The sequence below is a fragment of the Drosophila montana genome, unplaced genomic scaffold (genome assembly GCF_035044405.1).
Source record: "Drosophila montana isolate Dmon_TW-CO22-7 unplaced genomic scaffold, ASM3504440v1 contig_1624_1, whole genome shotgun sequence".
In the NCBI taxonomy this organism is placed as follows: Eukaryota; Metazoa; Arthropoda; class Insecta; order Diptera; family Drosophilidae; genus Drosophila; species Drosophila montana.
Window position 1 is genome coordinate 5,580,938 of NW_026996559.1, and position 13,684 is coordinate 5,594,621.

A 13,684-nucleotide genomic window follows, 5' to 3' on the forward strand; every position below is an offset into this window, starting at 1 on the left:
AGTTGAATAAAAATTAATTATAAATGCTTTATACTTTTTGTCGAGTACACACATCTTTGTTAACTCAGTTGATTTATCAATGAGTAGCAACTTTCATTTGTAGCATAATTAAAAGACTTTCATATTATTTAAAGACCCTGAACATATTGGAAATGGATTTAATAATTTTGTAGAGTACAGTAGCGTACATCCGTCTATTTATCGATGGTAATTGTTATCGACATTCTTTGCCTTAGCATATCTCTCAGTTAATGGTATACACAGTATAGACGGATGATACGCAGATAGTTTTTCTCTCGTCGAATACCTGTCACCGTTTCATACAATTTGGAAAACGTAAGCCCGTATTGTCTTGCGCTCTGGTATTTTCCCACATTTGATTGCCAAATATCCATTAAGATAGATAAATTTCTTTTAAATCACATTTAAAATTGTTATTGTAACTATAAATGTGCCAAGCTATTGAAATTTACATTTTCGCATTGCTTGACCCTTACTTTAGCTCTCATAAAAACCAAACCACGATTTTCCTATGGATTGCTTTCATCAAAAATGGAGAGATAGCTTTAAGGCATTCACAACTAATTGTTCATCCATTCGACCTCATTTCTCTCTACCACTCGGGGATCGCGATTTGTCAAGTCAAGACGCATCATTAGAGAAACATCGTCATCAATATACGGTTACATGATTTTGGGATTGCTGCTCTTGTGCTGCTTCTTTCTCGTAGTACTTTATTATGTTCCAAGTTCAAGTTATTGCTCTTGCTGTTGTTATTATTGTTATTGGTATTGTTGTAGTTGTAGTTGTAGTTGTTGTTGTATTTGCTTTCATGAGGCAATTTAAAAGGCTACCGAAACTCTTGGCCGCTCGTAAATTTTGCGAAATAAAATGGCAATAAAACAAGCCATATTCCTATGCTCTTGTGTTTTTCGTACATTTGGCAATTATTTGATTACTTTAGCCCGAAAATTTATTAGCTAAACAAACATTGAAATTCATACACACACACACACTCGTAGTGGAAACAAGTTTTGCGAGTGTTAAAGCACGTTTCCTTCTACATTCACAGCAAATAGTAGAGAGAGATGCCGCTACGGCTTTCACACAGATAGGCAGAGAGAGAGAGAGAGGGAGAGAGAAAGAGAGAGCAGCTCTCTGTAAATATTAAATTAATCAAATTTCATTTTTCGGGTTTAATTATTCGTGCTGATGCTTGCGACACACAAATACACGACACACACGCTCTATTTGCCAAATCTTTATCGCCTCAATCTACTCATAAGCACACAAACGTGCCACACACACATACACACACATGTATGTGCACATGTGCTGCTTTAAGCTGCGCCTGAAACTAGGCAATACTATGTGCCAGAATACCTGAATATTTACTCAGCTATGCGGCTACAACATTTATCACTTATTCCTGGAAGAGATTGTTTGTTGAAGATGGAAAATGTACTGTATAATATATTCAAGTCAATTTTTGTAAAGTAACGAAATAGCAAAACTCAAAACAAACTATTCTAATCAACCTAATTAATAATAATTGCTGTCCTTTAAAAGTTTGCTTCTTTTTTAAAGCTGTTGAAATTTATTTAAAATTATAAAATAAAACTAATAAATGTATGCAAATACATTTCCAGCTTAAAAGTATGACATAATAATAGAAAGAACCTCTTATATAAAAATAGGAATAAGCCGTTTGATTTTCACCTTAACTCACATATACAACTCTGCACTCTACAGGTAAGATACCTTCTAAGCTTTATGTGGTTAAGATTAGTAGAAGCATATTTATTTGAAGCTTACGAGGCTTCAATTGAGGAGCTATGTAGAATAAATTGTTCAATAACATAAAGATATTTATTAAAAGATGTCTTCCAGAACGGACTACTATGTCATTTAGAAACGGTAGAAAATATTGTTTTTTTTTTTAACAGAGTTGAGGCCCATGATTGAAAATGTCAATATGTTAAAAATGTTGCAAGTCAAGTGAAGGATGTCCAAAGCGAATCGGAGAAATGTGGATAATGCGATTTGAATGGCCATATGCGTTTATCACATTAAAATACACTTTGTTGTATTAAAAGCTAAGCCAGGACAAGGCCGGGATGGCACAAAAATCAAAGGCATTCTCAATCCTTTACGCATAGAGAGTGTTAAAATGACGAAGGGGCTGAACGGGGGCTGGACGAAAGCAGATTAGGCTCAGGCGAATCATCAACACATCATCAAGGACAGATGCAGATAAAAGCCAAGGGCCGCGTTCAGCTAGGGAGATTCCAAGAAATAGGATTGCTCAGAATATCTGGTAAATGGGCAGCTAAGACACAGACACGCCGAATTGAATCAATAAAATTCAAATTAGTTTTGGGTAATCATTGTTGAAAGCCTTAACTTCGCCCGAGGACTCGGCGCACTCTTTCTGTCTCTCGCTATCTCTCTCCCTATCACTCTCGCACTGACATTGTGTGAACAGGGGTTCAATCATTTATCCATTTCAGTGGTTGGCCATTGCAAAAAGGATCCAAATTGATGCCATCGAAACACCCGACCATCCAGCAGCCAGCCCCACCACGTAGCACCACAAAAGTTTGACCAAAGTGTTTGCTGGCCTAATCCAGTTGAGCGCCAAGTGAAACAAAAGAAAACCCCAAGCCCAACCGACAGACGGCAGGCCGCATTTGGGCGCTTGGACTTGGCTTTGATTGTTGTCTAGGCAAATCAAATTAGAATCAAGTAATTTTGCCATGATTCTCAACGTTTGACCGCAAGCTCAATTAAATTACTAACTGCAGAAGGTTCAAGATGAGACAAGACCGATAATGCGATACCCTTTCCGTTTGATAATTCTAACATGCATTTGGGTTCGAAGTATTTTTAATAGGTGTATAAAAAATTGTTGTACATCCCTAATACTAATCGAGTAAGGTGAGTATTTTATGAGTATTTTTCGTAGCTATACCTGCTAAGACTTTTCCAAACTGTGCGAGAAGAGAACAGAAATTAACACACGTCCGTAAGGACTTAGAATAGTCTGTAAACAGCTTTATGTATATACTCCCTAGTTAGCTAGGTACATTTCGAGTATTTATTTTCATCGTTTCATCTTTGAACTAAGCGAATTCTATTCCGCTTCATCGAGGGTGTTAACTAAGCAGATATGAAAGAAATCCCCAAATGGGTGCTATGGACTTGTGGCACATTAGTGGTCCGCTGCCAATCCGTTTGCCGCTCCACTTCACCTTTTGGCAATCATCCTTCAACTCAATTCGGCGCCCTGACGCTTCGTTGGGTTTCCGGCGATTTGCATTTCCCTGCGGGGCAACGGGCAACAGTAACCAAGCAAACCAAACGCTTGGCTCTCCCGCTTTCTATTTTTTACTACCGAGCAGCACCCCACCCACAACTCCCGACTATCCTTACATTCTCGCATGCTATCTTTTGGCTGGTTTGTGGGTCATGCTTGGCGGCTAAGGCGTTAAGTGTCTTGGATTTATTATTAGATTTGTCTTTGTTTATGTGTGTGTGTGTGTGTGTGTGTGTGCGTGTGTGTGTGTGTGTCCTCTCAAAAGGATGTATGTTTTAATGCTTGTTGTTGCTGTTGTTTCGCCTAGCAAATCTCAGCAGCTGCGTGGCAGCTTTAGTTAAAGCTTGATCCGCTCTTCCAGGTCCACCAGACTTCGCCCAGCAATTTCCCTGACACTGCCACTCCCCTCCCTCGTGCTAATGTGGTTTGTTAGTTTTTGGCTGCCATTAAAGGGCTTTGCTATGGGATTTGTGTACGTGTTGAAATTAACAAACTTTTCGCACACACACACACACTCACCCACACATACGTATAAACACACTGCTGCATCCCACTGCCTTATATTGGCAGCTGTATAATAATCAATTTAGGTGAAAATTGGAAAAACAGCTTAAAGCCATAAAACGTTTCGTTTGCCTAGCATCTATAGCCAGTACCCCGTCCCGCTCTCTGCCCCTGCAGCCTCTGCCCGTTGTCCTGAAAGCGCTTATGTGCATCTTAAGAGCTGCAAATTTGTCGTCCACATTTAATGGGCGAAATAGCCGAGTAAACCAGTTACCCAGCCGGCTAACAGCTAGTTGATTTTGGCACTTGGCCTGTTTAATATTTAAGAATAGCTCCTAAAAGTGGGGCTGGGTGCGAGAGACAGCGACTTATTCGGCTTGAGCTAAGGGTTAAGTTAAGCAAGTTAAATTATAAAAGCATTAGTTTATTGTCTCTTGTGGTTAGCAGGACTTAACTTCGTTTAAGCTGAAGAACTTCCTTTCCTCTGAACTTCCTTTCCATATACCCTTATATCCAACTCGTAGATAATAGCAAGATTTTTAATGAACATTTTTGAGATTTCTAAAAACTTGTGTCGTATAAACATTTTCCTTCGATTAAAATGTTTTTCTTCTGCATCATCTTCTGCCTGAGTATGACTTCCACCTTACTAAGCAGACAATCTATCCCACTTTTGCATATTTTCCCATCATATTTTACACAGTCTCTTTTAATATATTGTTTGTTTTACTGGGAAGAAGAATTTAGCTGCCTCAAATATTTGTTTAAAGGTATTTGAAGATTTGTAATAACAAAATGACTTTGATGCTCTAACTTTACACAGCGCTCTGCTGAGCCCCTGATACCCCTGCTTTCGCCCTCTTTCAATATTACCCCCTGTCATTGTGTACTGTGTTTCTGTGTTTCGGCAGCGGTTTATTTTTATAGTTATTACACTTTGCCTTAGTACAATGCTGTTGTTGCTGTGCGGTTGCTTGTGGCTGTCTTTATTGTGTCACGCTGTCGCTTCAACTCTTTCCTCTATGCTCGTTCCCCTTCCCCTTCCCCTTCCCGTTTCCTATCCCATTCTCATGCTCATCCTCGCACATATTCTTGGTCTCATCCGAAATCACCTTATTGTTCTCTTGGCTCTTTCACAGCCGCCTTCATAGTCGGTTTTTTTTGTATTCTTTTTTTGTTTTCATGTTATACCCTGTACTCATAGCAAATGTTTCAAATAGGATATAATGTATTGCTTCCTTATACTCTGCCTGGTATCTGGATCACTTTAAGTATATATATTCTTTGTTAGCATCATGCTTAAAAGTCGCGTCGATCTAGGCCATATACGTCTGTCTGCCTGCCTTTATTTAAACTATCGATAACTCGACTCGTTTCTACAAACTCGATAAAAATCGATTTTCTGGATAGGCTCCCTGAACTGGACTCATACAGGACATCTCGGCGCAGAGTATCTCTCGGTCGGGCACATCCGACTAGCGAACTCATGGTTTTCTTTCCTATTTTTTTTGCGGCTCTCTGTTATGCTCTGCTTTGCTGCTGCTTTTATGTGCTCTCAGTTTTAAAAGGATTAAGCTGTCGTTAGATTTTTGTTGTTACCAGCCCCTCGCCCGCCGCCTCGGGCTTATCCCTTCGCTCTTTTGGCCGTTCTCTGTCTGTCCAAAGCAATATTACTTGGCCTCAGTGCCGACATGTCTGAGTTTCTGGCAGAGCATCCTCGTCTCGACTTTCCGCATCGATTAGCCATAAAACGCTGCAGCCGGCTCAAGTGCCGCAAATGGTCGCAGTCTCCAGTCCCAGCCGGGAACTTTTAAGGCCAGATCTGGAGGCCAGAGCTGCCAGCAGGCAAATGGTAGATGGTAAATGGCAAATGGTAAATGGTAAATGGCAAATGAAAAGCCATGCAGTCAAAAAGTCGTATGCACGCGTTTGGCCAAAGAAAGCCAACAATCAATTGACTGAGCGGCTCTTTCAAGGGATTACGTTGTGTTAAACTTGACTATGTGATGCATATCTGAGGATTTTCTATAATTCAACAGCAACTGAGAAAAGTTGTATTTTTAGCTCAACAGCTTACAAAGTCGCCCAAAACACATTACTAAGAATCGAATAACTGATATTATGATAGATTATTAATATAGATTGTTATTTTTACGACCATGTTTCGATTCGGAATATTTTCCTAGCTTTAGTTAAGTTTTCTGTTGTTTGTTGCGTGATGCATTAAAATTCTCAACAAGTTCAAGCTGTGCAAGAGTTGCAACTCATTTTCAAGTTGTTAAAAATTTGATGTCTAAATTGTATATAAAAATACTTGGTCTAGGAAAATGCCCGCTTATTCTGATATAAATAGACAATGTATTTTCTACGCTTATTTATCCCTTTTTAACGCCTTATCTATCTAACAAACATTGCTTACCATCCGCTCAAGTCACTTTGCCCCGTATAATGGCGCATTCTTTAATAGCTTCGGTGTTTGAATTCAGGTAGATACAACATTTTTAGGACCTTAATGTGCGCACATACCGGAGCGCAATTTTGGGGAAACCGAGGCTTAACCTAAGCCCCAAGCTTGATCTATCTACTACTACATGTCTGGGGAAAGATATAGAGCAAAAATTATAATTCTATTCTGAGTATGATATACGAGAATAAATATTTCTATTCTTAAGTCTCTGATTTTGTAGTTTCTGAGAAGGACAGACGAACGGACATGGCTAGATCAACTTAGCTCGCCGTGCTGATGATCAAGAATATATACCCTTTCTATATATTTCCTGCTGACAGTAAGATATAAAATATAAAAGAGTTGTTTTATGTTAAAGATGGCCGATTCACCGACATGTAAATTGTGCAACTTGATTATACCCTGTTTTATGACTGTCTGGATGTACAGGGTATCAAAATAAAGAGGTAACGCAAGCTAAAAAGCCATGCAAAACGGACACAATGTGTCCCGCAAGTCAAAGGTGACCAACCGGACCACCGAACCAGACAACTTCAACCCAAAACCGAAGTGAGCCTCCCCGTACACCACACCACAACATCATGCACCGCACCGCACCGCACCGAACCCAAAGAAAGAGTGCAATAAAACTGTTTGCTTGCATGCTCGAGGTGCGGGGGCTTAGATTGGTGGCTTCAAAAAGCATATTTTGCCTCGCACCCAGCTGGGTCCAGGACCCCAGCCAAGCAGCCGGCCAGCCAGGCGAAAGGGTTTAGACGCACATAAAAATGTGGCCGGTGTTGGCGATAAAAATTTTCAAAATGTTAAGGCCAGTTGGCCGCAAGTCCAAAGTGAGTGACAGACCATCGGGCGAGCGGAGAGCGGAGAGGGACCCGTGTTGCAGGTCGGGTCAGGAGTTGGGGAATTGGAAGCATATTGTGTCGCTGCTCGTTTTGTGGCCTGTTTTTTAAGGAGCGTTAGCGTATCTCGGCCAGCTCTGTCGGTCTGCCAGGTGCACAGTGGGAGTTGATATATATATATATATATATATATATATAGCCATATATATGTACGTATATGAATCGGTTAATATGTATATTTAAATTTATCATTTTCAAATATCTCTGCAATTGAATCGTTGGCCAGTTCTGGTTGCCACGCCTTGCAGCCCTCAGTTGTTAGCCATAGCCTGACCTTTTTTTTCACGGAAGGGCTGTGGCACGTACACGCACACACACGCATACCCACACACACGCAGGCAGGACGACACTTCAGACATGAAGCTCGGCAAGCGGCGAGGCAATTAGCTTTCTGCTCCTGGCCATCCAATCTACCTTTAGCCACATGACTGGGCTGATTCCAGGTTTGTGTATTAACCCTACATGTGTGTGTATGTGTGCGTGTGTGGTGAATTATAAACTATTGTTTACACAAAGCGGAAGTCCTTGCCCGAGTGACTGTTACATGCTTCATTAAATTATGCTTTATTAGCCCTACGGGAGTTGAATTTGAAGAAGTGCCCGACCGGCCATAAAACTCAGCGCTTACCATATGCACAACACAGACAGGGACAGGGACAGGGACAGAGAGAGAGAGAGAGAGAGAGAGAGAGGAAAAGAGAGAGAGAGAGACAGGGATTCACAGAGACATAGAGCGGGAGCATTGCTTGATTGGGGTTATATGTGGTCGGGATTAGGGTTTGGGCTTGTAACGAGAAATTTATGTTTTTTGTCAAGTGATAAAAATTTTCGCTTACATACGCAGTTAAACCGGCGCTTGTCAAGGCTCGCACATAATTTGTGGCTATAAATTGAAAATTCAATTTCTTCAAGACTTTTGATAGAGTATAGAGTGCGAGAGAGAGAGAGCGAGAAGTGGGCAGCTCACCTGACCAACCCTATAACCCCTTTTGGCAGTAAGGCAGGGCCTTTTACGATTTGTTTGGGTTCGCAATTTTTGCGACCCTTTCACTCGGACTTTGTTTTCTCCGGGCTCTCGTTGGCTGTGCCTTTTGAATGTTGCCCGGTTTGTTTAGGATATATGAAGAGGACGTGACGAGGCGTCCATTGTTGTTTCTGCTGCTGCGGGCTGATAATTGACGCCAGTGAAATGCAAATTGATCATTACAGCTGGCTCTTTAATTAGACAAAGTGGCAGCTGTGCGTGAACTAAGGGCCAAACAAACAACATGCCAACAATGGTAGATAACCCAAAAGGGCTAACCAGAATCTCAGCTGATTAGCAATCTAAAGGCTGCAGCCCAGGCAATAGATAAACACGCGCCCGCATAAAACATAATACACAGCATATACTTGAGCACTTGATTTGCATTTATGCAGCGGCATCAAAAGATTTTCTGCTGACGCCACTTTTCCCGGCAGACAGCCTGCCCCCGAAATCCGAACAGAAAATATATATACACTATTCACCTTGAACACTTTTTTGCCTTTACCCCTTTATTCATTGTCTTTGCCTTGTATTTTTGCATCGATTGATTTGCTTTGATTGATGCAATCCTAAGCAGCAAGAGGATGAGGCTCTTCATCTATTCTATCTATTCCACCTTGAGGACAGCAAAAAGAAAAAAAAATATGTTGAATTGCTGACTACTAGAAATATGCACAACCCAAGTGGATAGAGGCATTCCCTCTCTGCCCACCTCCGGCACATGCATCATAGATCAGAGTGAACGGCATGGAGCACTTTGCTGCCGCTAGCGCTGACATTTTAATTAGCCATGACATGGTTAACCTTGGTCGTTGAAGGATAATAAGGTGGCTAGGCAGGGTAAGGATAAATCAAATTTGTGCATTTCAAGTGCTCATCGATGGAATAAAAGGACAGTGACATTGCTCCAGTAGACAGGCATAGGGTATTTAACTATGTCATCAAGTGGCTGTGCAGATGGCAGCACAAGGAAAGCAAGCAAGATTATCCCGACTATCAGATACTCTAAAACCAACTACGAGCTGACGTCACGAGCAATCGAACATCCTTTCCTTTCCTTTCCATATATATCCTTTCTACTATGGCAATGCATTCATGAATATCTTTCAGAAAGCTCGGCAGACTGTTAATATGTACGCAGTGTAATTATACCCTATTAATACATTATGAAGGGTATATAACCGCTTCAGAGACACTTACTACTCTTACACGAAATCCCTGCAGTAACAACTGAAAATTGCCCTTAAAAGTATGCTATGAATTAGACAGTCCGCATTTAATTAGATGCGCGCAGTGCCTGGCGGTGGAGTGGGGTTAGCTGCATTATTTGATTTAAGGGCAGTTCTATTACCAATAATTGAAACTTAAGCATGCCATTAGTTTCGGTTTAGTTTCGCTGCGAGTCCATAAAACTCACACAGTTGGCGGCCAGCAGCAGGGGTCGGATATGAAGGCGAAGTCAAAGAATCGACATTAGCATTTATTTTTATCATTTATATGCATGGCAGGCGGCGCATGAAAGCCAGTTTAATGTGATGTGAGTGTACACTTCATATAAAAACACACAACCTACACACACACACACACACACACGAGCGCGTGAAAAAAAGTTGAAGCTGTGCAACGATTTACCGATACGCTTGCCGCACAGCTTAGAGCTGACGAAATATCGATACAATAAACACTATATGCCTCATTATAGATGTGATTTCATAGACTATCGATAGTTTCGAGCTTTTATGCTAACTTGGCCTCTGCTTATCTCCGCTTAATCGAACTATCAAAGTCCAATGACAAATCTGATAATTCATATTCAAATGCTTAACGAAAAGCTTCTTTCCTTAAAGACGATTGTTTATATTTCATCAGAGAAACTATCAACAATAGCTGAAATATACACATTAAGCAAATTCTGTCATTATGGTGGAACAATTTGGAAATCTGCCTAGCTTCTACTTCAGAATGTGAAATGTTTAACCCATCAACGATGGGGTCTTTTCTATGGGAAAAACTGTCCTAATAATGAGTAATATTAGCCACTGAAAAGTAAACAAAATCTATATTCTCGACAGCTCCACCGATATTTTGCCATCTCTAATGCCTGGGCACAGATATCTCATGAAACTGATACATCTCTGTCCGGCCAGTGTTACAAGCCCAATGGCTTAGGCAATATACTCTCTGTTGGCGGCTATTGAAATCATTTGGTAAAGCTTTAAAGCATTACGAATTGCAGTCCAGGGCAACTGGCTTTGCCTTACGACCATTGCGACCGTGGAGTGTGGAGTGTATCCGTGTCCGTGTCGGCGTCCATTTCCGCGTATACGTATTCCAGCTGACGTGACGTAATAGATTTTACGCGAGCATAAACATTCATAAAACATTCTGGCGCGTACTCACATAATATCGTAATCTCACATGTTCTTTCATTAAATAATTCATTTCATTTGATTTCGGTTTCGGTTTCGGTGGCAGCTTCACACACTACACATACATTGATTAGATATGTAAGACACATAAACGCACTATATACATATGTACACATACTTATATATGTCTATATATGTGTACGTATGCTGCATATATCTGTCGAGGGCTGCGGGGCTGTTGTCCATCCCAATGGCTTTTATGCGCTTCTTTATTTGCATCGCATTAAATGAATATATTTGCACAGCATTTGGAGTGATCTAATAAAGCCACCCCCTTAATCTTGGTCCAGCCATGCCCCCAAGCATGTTTTTAAGCAAGTACGGATTATGTGTAGTGTATTTGAGAACTGCTTCAATAGCTCTAAAGCCGACTAAATATTTTCAATAATCGGGTTTATGAAGTTGGACAGGAAAAAGCGATGTAATTAAATGGAATTAATAACATACAAATGTAAATTCATGCAATAAATTTGTAATAATTTTTCATATAAACTGTTTTTTTATATACACTGCAAGCCACAAGCTAATTAAAAGTTAAAAATTTCCCATTTTCTGCCGACTACACAATACTCTGTACCTAGCTATGCTTTTTGTCAATTAATCATGTGTATATATATACCTAGTTGGGAGTATCCTCATTTAAAATAAAGAATAACTCGAATAAATATGGCTTAGAAGCGCTTTAATACATATTTTTTATTTCCGACTCTTTATTCCTATAGGAGCTACTTAATATAATTGTCAGATTTGATATGTATATGCAGATATCTTAAACTTATAGCAAAGCTTGTAAATAAGCTCTAAGTAAGTAGAGGGGCATATTAAGTTAAGATATCTTGAAAAATAAACAAGTTTTGGCAGCTATATGATATTGTGGTCTTATCATAATTTCATCTAGAGAGATATTCAAAAATAGAGAAAACGGAGCAAATTTTGTCTTTTTGTGGTATGTGACTCAAGCAATTTACACCAAATTCAATCTAACCACATCTACCCACACCCACACACATGCTCACACACCCATCCACACACACATGCCACACCACACTCTAGACCTCACCCTCGTTTTTCTTATCATGCCCATTTCCTTGCGTGTGCGAGCAGACTTCCAGATGTCTGCAATGTTAATTTCGCGTTATTCTTTTCAATTTACACAAACATCTGCACTCCCACAATCCGACCCCCCCTCTATAAGGCTTATATGCAGATTATGCCAAAATGTTGACGCGCAGTCTGTAAATGAGGCAGTTCTCCATTTCTTAGAGTCCTCGACCCGCAGATCTTGGCTCTTCCATTCTATTCAGAACATGCCCGAAATTCATAGAAAACCCAACTTTGAAGAGCGGCGCATTTTAATTTTGCCCATGTGCTGCAGCGGGTCGAGATGGCGAACGTGGAGGCTACGTGGCGGGGCATGCCACGGAACTGAACGAGTTTTTGGGTTGATGTTGCACTTTCGAGATGGCAGACGACGGCGGGGTTAAGTGTAAAAATAATGGCTTGCCAGTGAAGAAAAATGGTAAGCGAAAAGTTTTTTAACTACGTGCCAGGCGTCCGGGGGCAGCACGGTCGCAAGGGCGCTGCGGGGGCTGCGGGCCACTTCGGGGGCAGGCTTGAGAAATGCTTTTGGCCCAGTTTGTCGCACGTTTGTTTCAAAACCAGCTTTCATCTTTGCTCGCCGGAATGCTGCCTAATTCGATAATAGTTTTGGGCAGCCTGCTAAACGTTAAGCCCACACAAACACACACACACACAGACGCACACACACGCACACACTGAAACACCTAACAGCCACACCCACCGGAAAATAGCCAGTGATTTGAAGGTGGCATGTGGCATGGAAAACTTAAGGCATGCTGACAATTTTCTTGCCCTGTTTTATGTTGCGGAATTTTTGATTATGCAACAATAAATCTTTGGTCCATTTGCCAAAAACTCTTGCCATCGCTTGCTGCTTGCCAAGGGGTCAAATCATAAAAGCACGTCGAGTGTAGAGGTAAATGTGGTAGTGGGGGGGGGGGGGGGGGGGGGGGGGTACTTTGTGTACTACTGGTATTTGGAACGGCACACGTGAAATTAGCATGTGAAAATATTTGTCAAAGATTTGCGCAAAATTATGCGCAGTGTTTGCGCAAAAATACACGAGCCAAAACTTTTCAGAATTTTAATTTAAATTTTCACCGACTTTGCGTGCACACACATGTGTGTGTGTGTGCGGCCAGAAAAGTTTGCTGACTGAAAATATTTGGGCAAAAAAAAATGATGTGATGCACACAGACTAAAGCGAAAAGCGCTTCAAAATTTTGCAAATTTCCAAACTTGTTTGCCAAGTTTCCGCAAAGAGCGAGAGAGAATGGAAGAGAAAGAGAGAGCGAAAGAGAGAGGGAGAGATAATATTTTTTTTTGGTTTTTAGTGTTTTACTCTTGTTTTGATAAGCTATTTACATAAGCTGATGTGCGAGCAGAAGCATGTTATATGAGCCAAGTTAGCTCCCCCAGAACTTTTGAAGTCACAGTAAGCTGGGTCAGTCCCCGGGATTGTTGAATGTGCTGAAATAGTTGGGACGCTCGCCAAGTCAGCAGCATAAAATGTGCGACGGATTAACGCACAACAAATGCCCGGATTCAGTCCAGTCGAAAAGCGGTTGAGTGTGGACCATGGTCTGGGTAGGTGTGGGAGTTTGCCCGTGGAGGTGGCCCGACTAGCAGTTGTGATCGCGTGGCCGGAGATATGGCTGGGGACGGGGGCTCTTTGGGCGCTTTGTATTCATCGCTCAATGGACGCTTTTAATGGCATTGGAAATGGGCCAGCACGGCCCGATGATGACCACGCGACGCAACGACGTCAACATTGTTGTCGCTGATGGTAATGGCATTGGTGGTGGAGCTTCTGCTGCTGCTGCTGCCGCTGCTGCTTTCGTGGTGGTGCTCGTGGTGTCCAATTACGTCGCATAAACAATGCGTTTTTTATGGCGCTAGCGATTATGGCCCAACAACAACAACAACAACAACAACAACAGCAACAATAACAGCAGATAAGCC

At 41.3% G+C, this 13,684-nt stretch overlaps 1 protein-coding gene across 1 annotated transcript in view; it reads right to left on the minus strand.

Annotated features, from left to right (window-relative positions):
- The window catches only part of shakB (shaking B), a 153,486-nt gene that overhangs the window by 62,980 nt on the left and 76,822 nt on the right, over positions 1-13,684 (minus strand). The window lies entirely within an intron of this gene.